This window comes from Myotis daubentonii, chromosome X (genome assembly GCF_963259705.1).
Source record: "Myotis daubentonii chromosome X, mMyoDau2.1, whole genome shotgun sequence".
NCBI lineage: Eukaryota > Metazoa > Chordata > Mammalia > Chiroptera > Vespertilionidae > Myotis > Myotis daubentonii.
In genome coordinates this window covers 110,315,678-110,328,569 of record NC_081861.1, presented here as the reverse complement: position 1 = coordinate 110,328,569, position 12,892 = coordinate 110,315,678, and the positions used below count along the sequence as shown (strand labels likewise).

The 12,892-nt window shown below is 37.4% G+C and overlaps 2 pseudogenes; both read left to right on the top strand.

The window, feature by feature from the left end:
• The window catches only part of LOC132223610 (T-complex protein 1 subunit delta-like), a 30,452-nt pseudogene extending 28,291 nt beyond the window's left edge, over positions 1-2,161 (top strand).
• Positions 2,157-3,376, top strand: LOC132223609 (T-complex protein 1 subunit delta-like; annotated as a pseudogene).
• The last annotated feature ends 9,516 nt before the right edge of the window (positions 3,377-12,892 follow it).

Genomic DNA, 12,892 nt, shown 5'->3' with positions numbered 1-12,892 from the left:
ACACAGGTAAGCCTATCAGTAGTCAAGAAAATACAGTTTCCCAGTTTTAGATTCTCAGTACATAAAAGGTGTTTTGTACTGAAAGAACCGACATACAAATGTCATATAGTCACACCAGTATATAAAGGGCACCTAAAGAATGTTAATTTTTTTTCTCAAAACAGTTAATAAATTAATTATTTAAATTCAGGGCTTCAGAGAGAAATATATATATATATATATATATATATATATATATATATATATATATATATATCCCAATAGCTGATAAATATGATTTCTCTACTTTCTCTCCCTGAAACTCATGTCTATGATATTGTTAAAAAAACTGTACATTATTTACCTTTTTTATTAGGCACAAATTCTATCAGAGTGATATTTACAGTTCACTAGCCATCCTATTAGAGTTCAACATCTAAAAGAAAAAGCTGAGATTTCATCTGAATCATAAAGGGTGAGCAAGATATCAAAGAAGATATGGATAAGTAAGTCATTAATGGAGCCATTAACTTCACTTTGAGACATGTTATATATGAGGATTGTAGGGAAGGAGTGATTCCCTAACTGGCTATTTAGGCTAACAGAGGATGATAATAACACTAACAACAATAGAAATCTGTGCCAATTGTGGGGAAAGGAGGAAAGTAAATTATTAGACATGTATAGTTGAAGTAATAAGATATCTAAGTGGAGATACCTTGTATATAAGTAGAACTGTTTCACTGGAGACTGATGAGAGGGTTCGCAGTCATTTATATGAAAAGGGGGTATTGAAATTATAAGAATAGATACATTTTTCAAATTTGAAAAGAGAGAAATAGAAACTGATGATTTCAATGAGAATGAAAAATAATCCCCTTTGAACTCATTGATGATCTTACTTTTCTACTGAATGTATGCATTCAGACATCACTGGTGGCCTTCTACTTGTGGTGCCATGAAAGCAGTTCAGGAATATGTGTAGTAGTGGAGTGTTTACTTATTTTTATACAATGAGCTTCATATCATATTTTTGGAAACCAAAATAAAAAAAAATAAAGTACATCAGTGTTTGAAAATAGAAACATGCCTCTTTGTTTAATATGACATTACTCCAGGTTACTATTAAGTACTTGAATTCAATATCTACTCTTTGATACTGACTAGTGTAAGAAAGGCAGATTATTAAATTGACTATTTTTATCTATCATCATGATTTGCATGAAACTTTTAAATGTTCCTGAATCAACATTCAGTTCAGCTTTGCTGACCTTCCAGAGCAATAAAGATTATGTAGATAAAAATTACCTAGGGGCATAATTACTTCCTTAAAAATCAGCAGGAGACCCAGAATCCGCATCCATCCGGCCTTCCTGAGCCCCACACAGACCCAGCCTGCCTAGCCATACCTGAGAATGTGGCACCCAAGAACGGGGAGCACAAAAGCACCTATCAGGACTGGGATAAGATGACCCAGATCCACTTCAGCAACATCTCCACGGCCAAAGCTTTTGCTGATGCTATTAGAACAAGTCTTGGACCAAAAGGAATGGAAAAAATGATTCAAGATGGAAAAGGCGATGTGACCATTACAACTGATGGTGCCACCATTCTGAAACAAATGCGTGTAACATCCAGCAGCCAGAATGCTGGTAGAGTTATCTAAGGCACAAGATATAGAAGCAGGAGATGGCACTACATCAGTGGTCATCATTGCTGGCTCTCTCTTAGATTCCTGTACTAAGCTTCTTCAGAAAGGGATTCATCCAACTATCATTTTGGAGTCATTCCAGAAGGCTTTGGAAAAGGGTATTGAAGTATTGGTTGACATGTCTCAACCTGTGGAACTGAGTGACAGAGAAACTTTGTAAATAGTGCAGCCACTTCATTGAACTCAAAGGTTGACTCTCAGTATTCAAGTCTGCTTTCTCCAATGAGTGTAAATGCAATTCTGAAAGTGATTAACTCAGCCACAGCTACTGGTGTAGACCTTAGAGATATTAAAATAGTTAAGAAACTTGGTGGGACAATCTATGACTGTGAGTTGGTGGAAGGGCTGGTTCTCACTCAGAAGGTTGCAAACTCTGGTATAACCAGAGTCGAAAAGGCTAAAATTGGGCTTATTCAGTTTTGCTTATCTGCTCCCAAAACAGATAGTAGTTTCTGACTATGTCCAGATGGACGGAGTGCTTGGAGAGGAGAGAGCCAATAGTCTAAACTTAGTGAAGTAAATTTAAAAACAAACAGGATGTAATGCTCTTCTCATACAAAAGTCTGTTTTAAGAGATGCTCTAAGTCAGCGGTTCTCAACCTGTGCGTCGTGAACCCTTTGGGGGCCGAATGACCCTTTCACGGGGGTCGCCTAAATACATCCTGCATATCATATATTTACATTACGATTCATAACAGTAGCAAAATTACAGTTATGAAGTAGCAACGACAATAATTTTATGGTTGGGGGTCACCACAACATGAGGAACTGTATTAAAGGGTCGCGGCATTAGGAAGGTTGAGAACCACTGCTCTAAGTGATCTTGCATTACATTTCCTAAACAAAATGAAGATTATGGTGATTAAGGATATTGAAAGAGAAGATATTGAATTCATTTGTAAGATGATTGGAACCAAGCCAGTTGCTCCTATTGACCAGTTCATAGCTGAGTTAGCTGAGGAGGTCAATTTAAATGGTTCTGGCAAACTGCTCAAGATTACAGGCTGTACAAGCCCTGGAAAAACAGTTACAATTGTTGTTTGTGGATCTAACAAATTGGTTATTAAAGAATCTTAGCACTCCGTTAATGATGCCCTATTTGTCATTCGCTGTTTAGTGAAGAATAGAGCTCTTATTAAAGGAGGTGGTGCTCCAGAAATAGAGTTGGCTCTACGGTTAACTGAATATTCATGAACATTGAGTGGTATGGAATCCTTCTGTGTTTTGCTTTTGCAGATGGTATGGAAGTAATTCCATCTACACTAGCTGAAAATACTGGCCTGAATCCCATTTCTACAGTAACAGAACTAGGAAACTGGCATGCCCAAGGAGAAAAAACTACAGGCATTAATGTTGAAAAGGATGGTATTTTCAACATTTTGGAGGAACTGGTTGTTCAGCCCCTGCTGGTTTCAGTTAGTGCACTGACTCTAGTGACTGAAACTGTCCAGAGCATCCTGAAAATTGATGAGGTGGTAAACACTCGGTAATCTGGATAACACTGGCTGACTGGCACCATCATGGCCACTAATAGTGCGGTTGGAGTGGAAGATCACTGGTGTTTCTTGTTGTTTGAAATATTGTTTCCCTTATGAATTCCTGGGCCTGGAATTCCAGTTTTCATTTACTTAAAATTGTATTGACACAGTTTAATGAAAATATTAAAGATTTGGTTTCAAAAAAAAATCAACAGGAAACTTCATATACCAAAGGTTTATTTGGTACTATATAAGAATCCTAAAGCATACTAGGGATATAAGATGGTGTACAGTGGAACTTTCCTTCTTTATATTTTTCACATTCAGCATAATAGTAAACTCCAAGACTGTATAAGAAGTTTTAAATGATATTCAGTAGAAATTATATAATTCTGTTAGGTTTTCCTGTGTTCAAATGTGACACCCTAATCATCATAGATTATTATTTTTTTTAAATACATTTTATTGATTTTTTACAGAGAGAAAGGGAGAGGGATAGTTAGAAACATTGATGAGAGAGAAACACCGATCAGCTGCCTCCTGCACACTCCCTATCAGGGATGTGCCCGCAACCAAGGTACATGCCCTTGACCAGAATCGAAACTGGGACCCTTCAGTCCGCAGGCCGATTCTCTATCCACTGAGCCAAACCGGTTAGGGCTCATCATAGATCATGATCTTACTTTCCATTTACTTTTATTTTTAACCAGAGGCCCAGTGCATGGATTTGTGCACATTGAAATGAAATTAATTAGAAGGTGGCTGGTGAGGCAGGACTGGGCAAAATGGGCTGGACACGCCCTGGAGTAAACCTCCCACAGTCCCTCCCCTGCCAGCCACACCTGGGGTGGCGCCGGGGATCAAAGGGCATCTGCAGAGTGAGCGAGGTCCCTCTGACAGGAAGGTCCCTTGGTCTGGCCTGTGGGGATCAGGCTGAAACTGGCAGTCCAACATCCCCCAAGGGATCCCGGAGTGCAAGAGGGCACTCTGCAAAGTTGCTGTTGCTCAGCAGCTCCTGCTTTAAGCTTCTGTCCCCTGGTGGTCATTGTGCATTGTAGCTACTTGGCTTGTTGGCTGGTTGGCTGGTTGGCCAGTCATTTAGGCTTTTATATATATATAGATTATTTCCCTTGATTTGCTAATTTATTTTTACTTGTTTCATTTTTATTGATTTTAGAGTGAGGAAGGGAGAGGAGGAGGGTGAGAGACAGAGGTGAGAGAGAAACACCCATCAGTTGCTTCCTGGATGCGACCCAACAGGGCATCAGACTCTGACCTGGGTATGTGCCCTGACCAGGAATCGAAACTGCCACCTTTTGGTGTACAGGATAAAGGTCCAACCAACGAAACCACACTGGCCAGGTCCTGTCTGGCTAATTTCTACCTATCCAGTTAATTTCACCTACTCCAAGAAGCTTTTCCACCTTCTTCCCCACTCCCACTACTACAGGCACCCTCTTGATCTTCAAAGCCCCCTAGGATTCCCTATCTCCTGAGAAGCACACTGCATGTGACTTTTCCATCAATCACTCTCTTGATGAAAGTTTGCCCTTTCTGTTCCTTCCTCCAGGAAGTCTACGCTGATGCTCCAAGCAGGATCTGCCTTGTCCTCCTCTGGATTTCCACAGCACCTGCAGTGCCTTCATTCATTCCTGCTCAATCCTCCCAAGAATAATGGGTTGTGTGCGTGCTGTCTTCCCACCAGGCAGCCTTCTAGGCACCCTATGTAGACTGTGAGTCCTAATCCACAAAGCAGAGCTGTGCACCCAGGAACTCTTACTCTCTATTTGAAAGACTTTAGGAAAACTGCACCAGGGAATAAATGAATAAGATTATAGTTCTAAATCACAGTAGTTCACACTTAGATTTAGCAAGTAATTTATAGTAAACAATAACCAGATCTTGAAATAATCTATGATCAGTGGAAAGTTCATCTTGAGGAGAAGATAAACATTTTAAACTTCAGAAAGCATTTTTGTCTTTGATGAAGGAAATAGAAAGTACCTGTTCTTTTCACTAGAGCAAATGGATTGAGAAAAGCATAGTGGGAAGATTATTGCTTATAAGAAGACTCTAGAGATCTTAAATTCTGCCAAGATTGAAATTATGTCTTTTTCAAATAAAGATTACATAGCTTTTTACTGTGAAACTACATAAGAATGGGGAAAATAAAAAAAAAATTGTGAAAGGGAGACTTGAGATCATAAAGGTATTAATTCTGGTAGGCTTTTAACAGACATTAAACATCAGGAAAATATTATAACATTGAGTATATTGTTCATTGAATATATTATATAACATTGAATATTCATAAAAAATATTGAAACATAAACAAATTACAGTTATTGTCCAGGGATATTAATAATACTGCAGGAAAAGAAACATCTATGTGGTGTCCATTCCCCTCAATTAGTACATGGTTTCTCATTTGTGAATGGTTTCTGTAATTATTCCAACTAATGAATGTATAAAACTTGCTGGAACAATTGACTATTTTACCAAATTAAAGCTAATAACTTCTTACATATTGTAAAGAAAACCTACAGTTAAAACAAACTGTCACTGGAAAATATTTATAAAAATACAGTTGGTGAAAAGTAAAGAGAATATAATAAAAATCTCATTTCCTATTAGAGGACTCATATATCTCTATGAAGAGATGTATTTTGAGGATGAAAGAGTGAATATTTGGCCATTTCTATGTCCTCTTTGGAGAAATGTCTATTTAGGTCTTCTGGCCATTTTTATTAGATTGTCTTCCTTTTGTTGAGTTGTATGAGTACTTTATATATTTTGGATATTAACCCCTTGTCAGACGTATTATTGGCAAATTTGTTCTCAAATACAGTGGGTTCCCTTTTCATTTTGATGGTGATTTCTTTTTCTGTGCAAAAGCTTTTTATTTTGATGTAGTCCCATTTGTTTATTTTCTCCTTACTATCAGACATGAGATGTCTGATATTTTGCTGCCTACGTTTTCTTCTAAGATTTTTATGGTTACATGCCTTACATTTAAGTTTTTTAAATCCATATTGAGTTTATTCTTGTGTATGGTGTAAGTTGTTGATCTAGTTTCATATTCTTGTATAAATAGACATTTCTCCAAAAAGGACATACAAATGGCCAAAAGCCACATGAAAAAATGCTCAAAGTCACTAATCATCAGACAAATGCAAATTAAAACCACAATGAGTTATCACCTCACAATTGTAAGAATGGCTATCATTAAAAAATCAACAATCAACAAATGCTGGTGAGGATGCAGAGAAAAGGGAACACTAGTTTCCTGCTGGTGGGAATGCAGACTGGTGCAGCCACTATGGAAAACAGTATGAAGTTTGCTCAAAAAATTGAAAATAGAACTTCCGTTTGACCCAGTGATTCCATTTCTGGGAATATATCCTAAAAAAACCCATAACTCCAATCAGAAAGTATATATGCACCCCTATGTTCATAACGACGTTATTTACAATAGCTAAGATTTGGAAACAACCGAAATGCCAATCAGTAATTGAATGGGTAAAAAAGCTGTGGGATTTTACACAATAGATACTATGAGGCTGTAAAAAAGATGGTTATCCTACCCTTTGGGACAGTACGGATGGACCTGGAAAATATGCTAAGTGAAATAAACCAATCTGAGAAAGACAAATATAACATGATCTCACTTATTTGTTGGAATCTAATAAGTAGAATGAATTGGCCAACAAAATAAGAGCTGAAGCATGGAGGCATGGAACAGACTGACATACCTCAATGTGGTTTTGGGGGGATGAGAAGAGATAAACCAAAGAACTTATATACTTATATGCATAACCCATGGACATGGGCAATAGGGTAATGAAGACATGGCGGGGGGGTGGATAGGACCTGGGAGGATAGGGATGTCGGGGTGAAAGGGGACATATCTGTAATACTGTATTAACAACAAGTTTATTTAAAAAATTAAAAATAACAGGCAAAAAAAAAGAGAAAGAGTGAGTATTTGATAAAGTAAATTAGATGCTTAAAGTGAATTTTGGAGGAACTATGGATGGTGTGCATAAGTTTTTTTTTTTTTTTTAGATGAAGTATATTTAGCTACATAAAAGCTTTTATTTATATATTAGAGGCCTGGTGCATAAAATTAGTGCATGGGGGGTCCCTCAGCCTGGCCAGCACCCTCTCGCAATCCAGGACCCCTCAGGGGATGTCGGACATCCCTCTCCCAATCTGGGACCACTGGCTCCTAACCGCTCGCCTGCCTGCCTGCCTGATTGCCACTAACCACTCTGTCTGCCTGCCTCATTGCCCCTAACCACTCTTCCTGCCTGCCTGATCACCCCTAACTGCCTCTGCCTCGGCCCCCACTACTGCACCTTTGTCGGGAAGGATGTCTGGAATGATGTCCTGAAGGTTGTTTGGCTGTCTGGTCTAATTAGCATATTATGCTCTTATTATTATAGAAGATATATATAAATTTATTTTTACTACCCTTTACATTTTTTCATTGATTGATTTTTGAGAGAAAGAGAAAGAGAGAGAGAGAGAGGGAGAGAGAGAGAGAGAAATTTGTTGTTCTACTTATTTATGCATCCATTGTTTGCTTCTTATATAAGCTCTAACCAGGGATCAAACCTGCAATCTTGGCATAGCAGGACAACACTCTAACCAACTGAATGACCCACCCAGGGATAAAAAAAAGCTTTTATTTTTTCTTTTTAGTGGTTTATGCAACCTAAGGGTCATTGTTGAATTGCTAAAGAAAGCACAGTGGTTTTAGCAGCTTGTAGAGAATAGAAAGTGAAAAGAAGAAACTGACTTATTTTAAGGAACTTTAAGAAAAAAATAGAGGTATCTAATGAGAATTTTTAAATTAATTTTAGAAAGAGAGGGGGGAAAGAGAGAAACATTTATTTGTTGTTTCATTTGTGCATTGAGTCATTTTTTTAAACCTGTCTTTACTGTTGAAAGTATTACAGATGTGTTCTTTTTTTGTTGCGTTAATCCTCATCTGAGGATATATTTTTTCATTGATTTTCAGGGAGAGTAGAAGAAAGAGGGAAAGACAGAGAGAAACAACTATGTGAGAGAAATGCATCGATTGGTTGCCTCCTGCATGAGCCCTGACCAGGGCCCATGCCAGGGGGGAACCTGTAACCAAGTTACTTGCCTTAGACTGGAATCGAACCCAGGACCCTTTGGTCCACAAACTGATGCTCTATGCACTGAGCAAAACTGCTAGGGCCAGATATGTCCTTTTTTATTCCCATTGACCACGTCCACTCCTTCAAGGCTTTCACCGCACTGTTGTCTATATCCATGGTCTATGCATATATGCATATAAGTTCCCCAGTTAATCTCCTCCCAACCCACACTCCCATCATCATCTACCCTCTAATATTTGGCAGTCTGTTCCAAGGTTCTGTCTCTAGATCTATTTTGTTCATTAGATTCCACATATGAGTGAGATCATGGATAGTTGTCTTTCTCTGACTGACTTATTTCGCTTAGCATAATACTCTTCAGGTCCCTCCATGCTGTCTCAAAGAGAAAGAGATCCTTCCTTTTTTACAGCTGCATAGTATTCCATTGTGTAAATGTACCACTGCTTTTTTTATCTACTCATCTACTGATGGGCATTTATGCTGTTTCCAGATCTTAGCTATTGTAAATTATTCTTCTATGAACATAGGGGTGCATACATTCTTTCTGAAATATATTTTGTTTTTCTTAGAATATATTCCTAAGTGTGGGACCCCTGGATCAAATGGCAGTTCCATATTTAATTTTTGAGGAAACTCCATACTGTTTTCCACAGTGGCTGCATTTCCACCAGCAGTGTATTAAGGTTCCCTTTTCTTCACATGAGGGAAGCACTTTTCATTTGTTTATTTTTGATGATAGCCATTCTGAGAGGTGTAAGGTAATACCTCATTTTCTTTTTAATTTTCATCTCTCTAGTGATTAGTGACTTTGAGCCACTTTTCATATTTCTATTGGCCATCTGAAAGAGCCCAGTCTGACACCATAATTTTAAAAGTATATTGTTTTGAGCCTCTATGTTTATGATGATTTACTACGGGTGCAAAAGAAAATAAATGCAAATGCAAAAAGAAAAGACAAATACAGATTTATAGTAAAATATTTCAACATCCCTTTCTTGATAATAGAGAGAACCCTAACTATAAAATCAGTAGGTATATAATAGACTTGAAGAAGACCATTGACCAGCAGGGTCTAATTACACTTTCAGAATATTCCACAACCAACAACGGGATCCACATTCTAAATAAGTGATGATTTTAATCTACTTCCTTTGGTTATACAAATTATTTAACAATGGAGGGGTGGACTTAAAAAGAATCCTTTTATGGAGCAACTGGAAACCTCATACATTGCTGTGGGAATATAAAATAGCATAATCACTTAGGAAAGCAATTTAATAGTATCTTATAAATGTAAGTGTTCATATATATCCTGTGGCCCAGCCATTCTATTCCTAGGCTTTTACCCAAAAGATATGAAATCATATTACCATATAAAGTCTCGAATATGAAGATCTATGACAATTTCATCTGTAATAATAAAAAAAACCAGAAACTAATCCACACACTTACCCATAGGCAAATGGGTAAACATTTATTGGTAAATTAACAAAATAACAATAAAAATACAAATTAGATATATCCAAAAACATAGGTGAATCTGAAAACAATTATACTGCATGAAAGAAGCCAGGCAAAGCAGATAACATATTATATGATTGTGTTTATATAAAATTTTACAAAATGCAACCTAATCTATAATGATGGAAAGCATATCAGTGGTTGCCTGGGGTGGGTTGCTCAGGAATAGGCATGCATGAGGGCTTACAAAGGTTCACTAGGAGCTTTGGAGGGTGATTAAATGTTCATTCTCTTGGTTGTGATGATGGTTTCATGGGTGCATACACATGTCAAAACTTATTAAGTTGTATACTTTAAACATGCGTGTTTATTGTATATCACTTTTGCTATTTTAAAAAAATACCTATGCTATAAGGTAATGATCATTTCAGAATCTGTACACATAAAAGGCTAATATGCTAAGTGTCCCACCATCTGACCAGCCGCTGTGACACACACTGACCACCAGGGAGCAGATGCTCAAAGCAGGAGCTGCTGTGACATGCACTGGTCATTTACAGAGAGATGGCACCGTGAACCTAGTGCCCACAAAGTAACACTTGGCTTCCCCCAGGTGGTACGCAGGCCCTACCACCACCCCAGAGCAACACCCCACTGAATTGCAGCCAATGCTGCCGAGACCCCATGGCACAAAATGTGACCCATAGCCCTGCCCAGCCTGGAAATGGTGGTTGTAGGCACCAGGTAATGATGTCATGTAGCAACCCCCAGCTTCCTCTCCCTAGTGACTAGCTTCCTTGCAGTTTCTTCAGCCCAGGAACACGACTTGCTTTATAGCTAGGTGGAAACATTTTACACTTTAACCAAATGTCTGTGAAGCGTTTTCCCATGCCTCATATCATTTGATCCTCACAGAAGTCCTGGAGTAGGTAGATAGGAGACTCAGTGGAATCCTATTTTCATTAGCTGGAAAACGAAGATTTAGAAAGCTTAGAAATTTGACCTGACTGAAAAGAAGTAAGAAGTGGTGGACCTTGAAAATGACTTCAGGTTTTCTCACTGTGCAGAATATAGTCAAACACTGCTACAGTAAATTTTTACCCTTTGTTCTCCCTGCGTGATCTGCAATAATAATCTGCTTCGTGTTGATATTTACTGCTGTGTTGCTGACAATTACCTGAAAGAGAAGTTGGGGTGCTTCACTGGGCTGGAAAAAGTTTAGCTAAATCAGAAAGCAGGTCTAATTAAGCAAGTTTATTCTATATATATATATATATATATATATATATATATATATATATATATATAAAAGGATAAGTTGACTTGTGCATGCACAATGCATATAAAGTTTTTGCTGGTGCCAATGTCACACATGTATTTCGATCTGTCATTGTTGATAGTGAATTTGGTTGACACTTCTATTATAAAGGGCAGATAACAATATTAAAATATTTCTTCTAGTTAATTTTCTTTCAATGTGCATGAATTTGTGCACTGGACCACTAGTGGAATATAATGAACCAAGAACTATGTAGGAAATAAAAATAAATAAAGAAAACACCTCCATATGGAGGAAAAGAAGAATCAAAAGAGTCTGTTCTTTTGGTCATAATGGTTACAACTTATCACCAATTGTTAACAGTAGAAACTGGAAATTAAAATGTTAACTTCATAGTAAGTTTTTCAGAGTTCATGGTATCATTTTATGTCTTATGTTTATAAGTAAGTACATTCCAAAACTTGTGTGGTTATTATTCTTCAGTAATTGCTCTTGGTAACTCTAGTAACTCCTTTCAATGTGTTTCTAAATTAAATTCAAATGGTCTATATATATTTTGTGTGTGTGTGTGTGTGTGTGTGTGTGTGTGTGTGTACCAGCCCCTACTTGACTCTTTAATTGTAGTTAACATATTGTGGGCAATAACAGGTTATTTTTTTGTGTGAGATACATTTTTTTTCTCAATGATCTATATATTCCATGAGAAAAAATTGATTTGTGAGACAATTTATCTGTTCCGCTCATGATTCTCAGTAATCATTTACATCATATCAAAAAGTAGATCCAGTAATGCTTTGGTATTAATAGAAAACAAAAATCAACTAAACTTACATTCTAGGTGACATTGTTCCTTTATTCCATGAAATCTACTGAGAAAAATATGTCTGTCCAACTATCATCTGCATGAATTAGAACTTTTATGCTTACGTTAGTCATTTTCTTTTTTAAAAAATATTTTTTATTGTTTTTTTTAAAGAGAGGAAGGGAGAGGGATAGAGAATTAGAAACATCGATGAGAGAGAAACATCGATCAGCTGCTTCTTGCACACCTCCTACTGGGGATGTATCCACAACCAAGGTACATGACCTTGACCGGAATCGAACCTGGGACCTTTGGGTCTGCAGGCTGATGCTCTATCCACTGAGCCAAACCAGTTAGGGCTGTTAGTCATTTTCTTAATGACAATCATATACTTTACAAAATGTTCCCCCTGATATTTCCATTATCCAGAATAGTCATTAAGAAAATGACTACGAGTGGCACTAACATTTATTGAGCATCGGCTATTCCTGATGGTAATGAAGAGTTTGAATCCATGTTTGATATTTGAGTGTGGAAATCATTTAAGCCCAACCCTTCCTTTCTGTACCACCACATATTTGGTGCAATAGATATGGAAACCTGCCTGTCTCTTAAGATGTTGAACCTGTAGCAATTTCACAGCCTTAGCCTACCAGTGGGATTCCTTCTTCAGACCTATTTTATAGCCACTACCAAAGCCAAACCAACTCTCTGATATGCTTTTGCCATTCCCAACCAGATTGTACCTGCCTTGCTCTAAGCAGAAGTTTTTTGTGTGAGTAATAAATTTTCTTAGCAATGATCAAGATGTGTGATGTGCCATCAGTTTAAATATCTGACTTATTTATTGGGCAGGGTTCATTTCACCTCTGTGCAGATGATCATAAAACACTGAAATCGTTTAAAGATTTACCATATATAACCTTGTTATTGTCAGTACAAAGATTTGAGAGTGCTCTTATTATTTGTTTTGCAGGGGGAAAAAATGAATCTTCAGGGAGGCTGCTTAAACTGTCCAAAGCCACACAGACAATA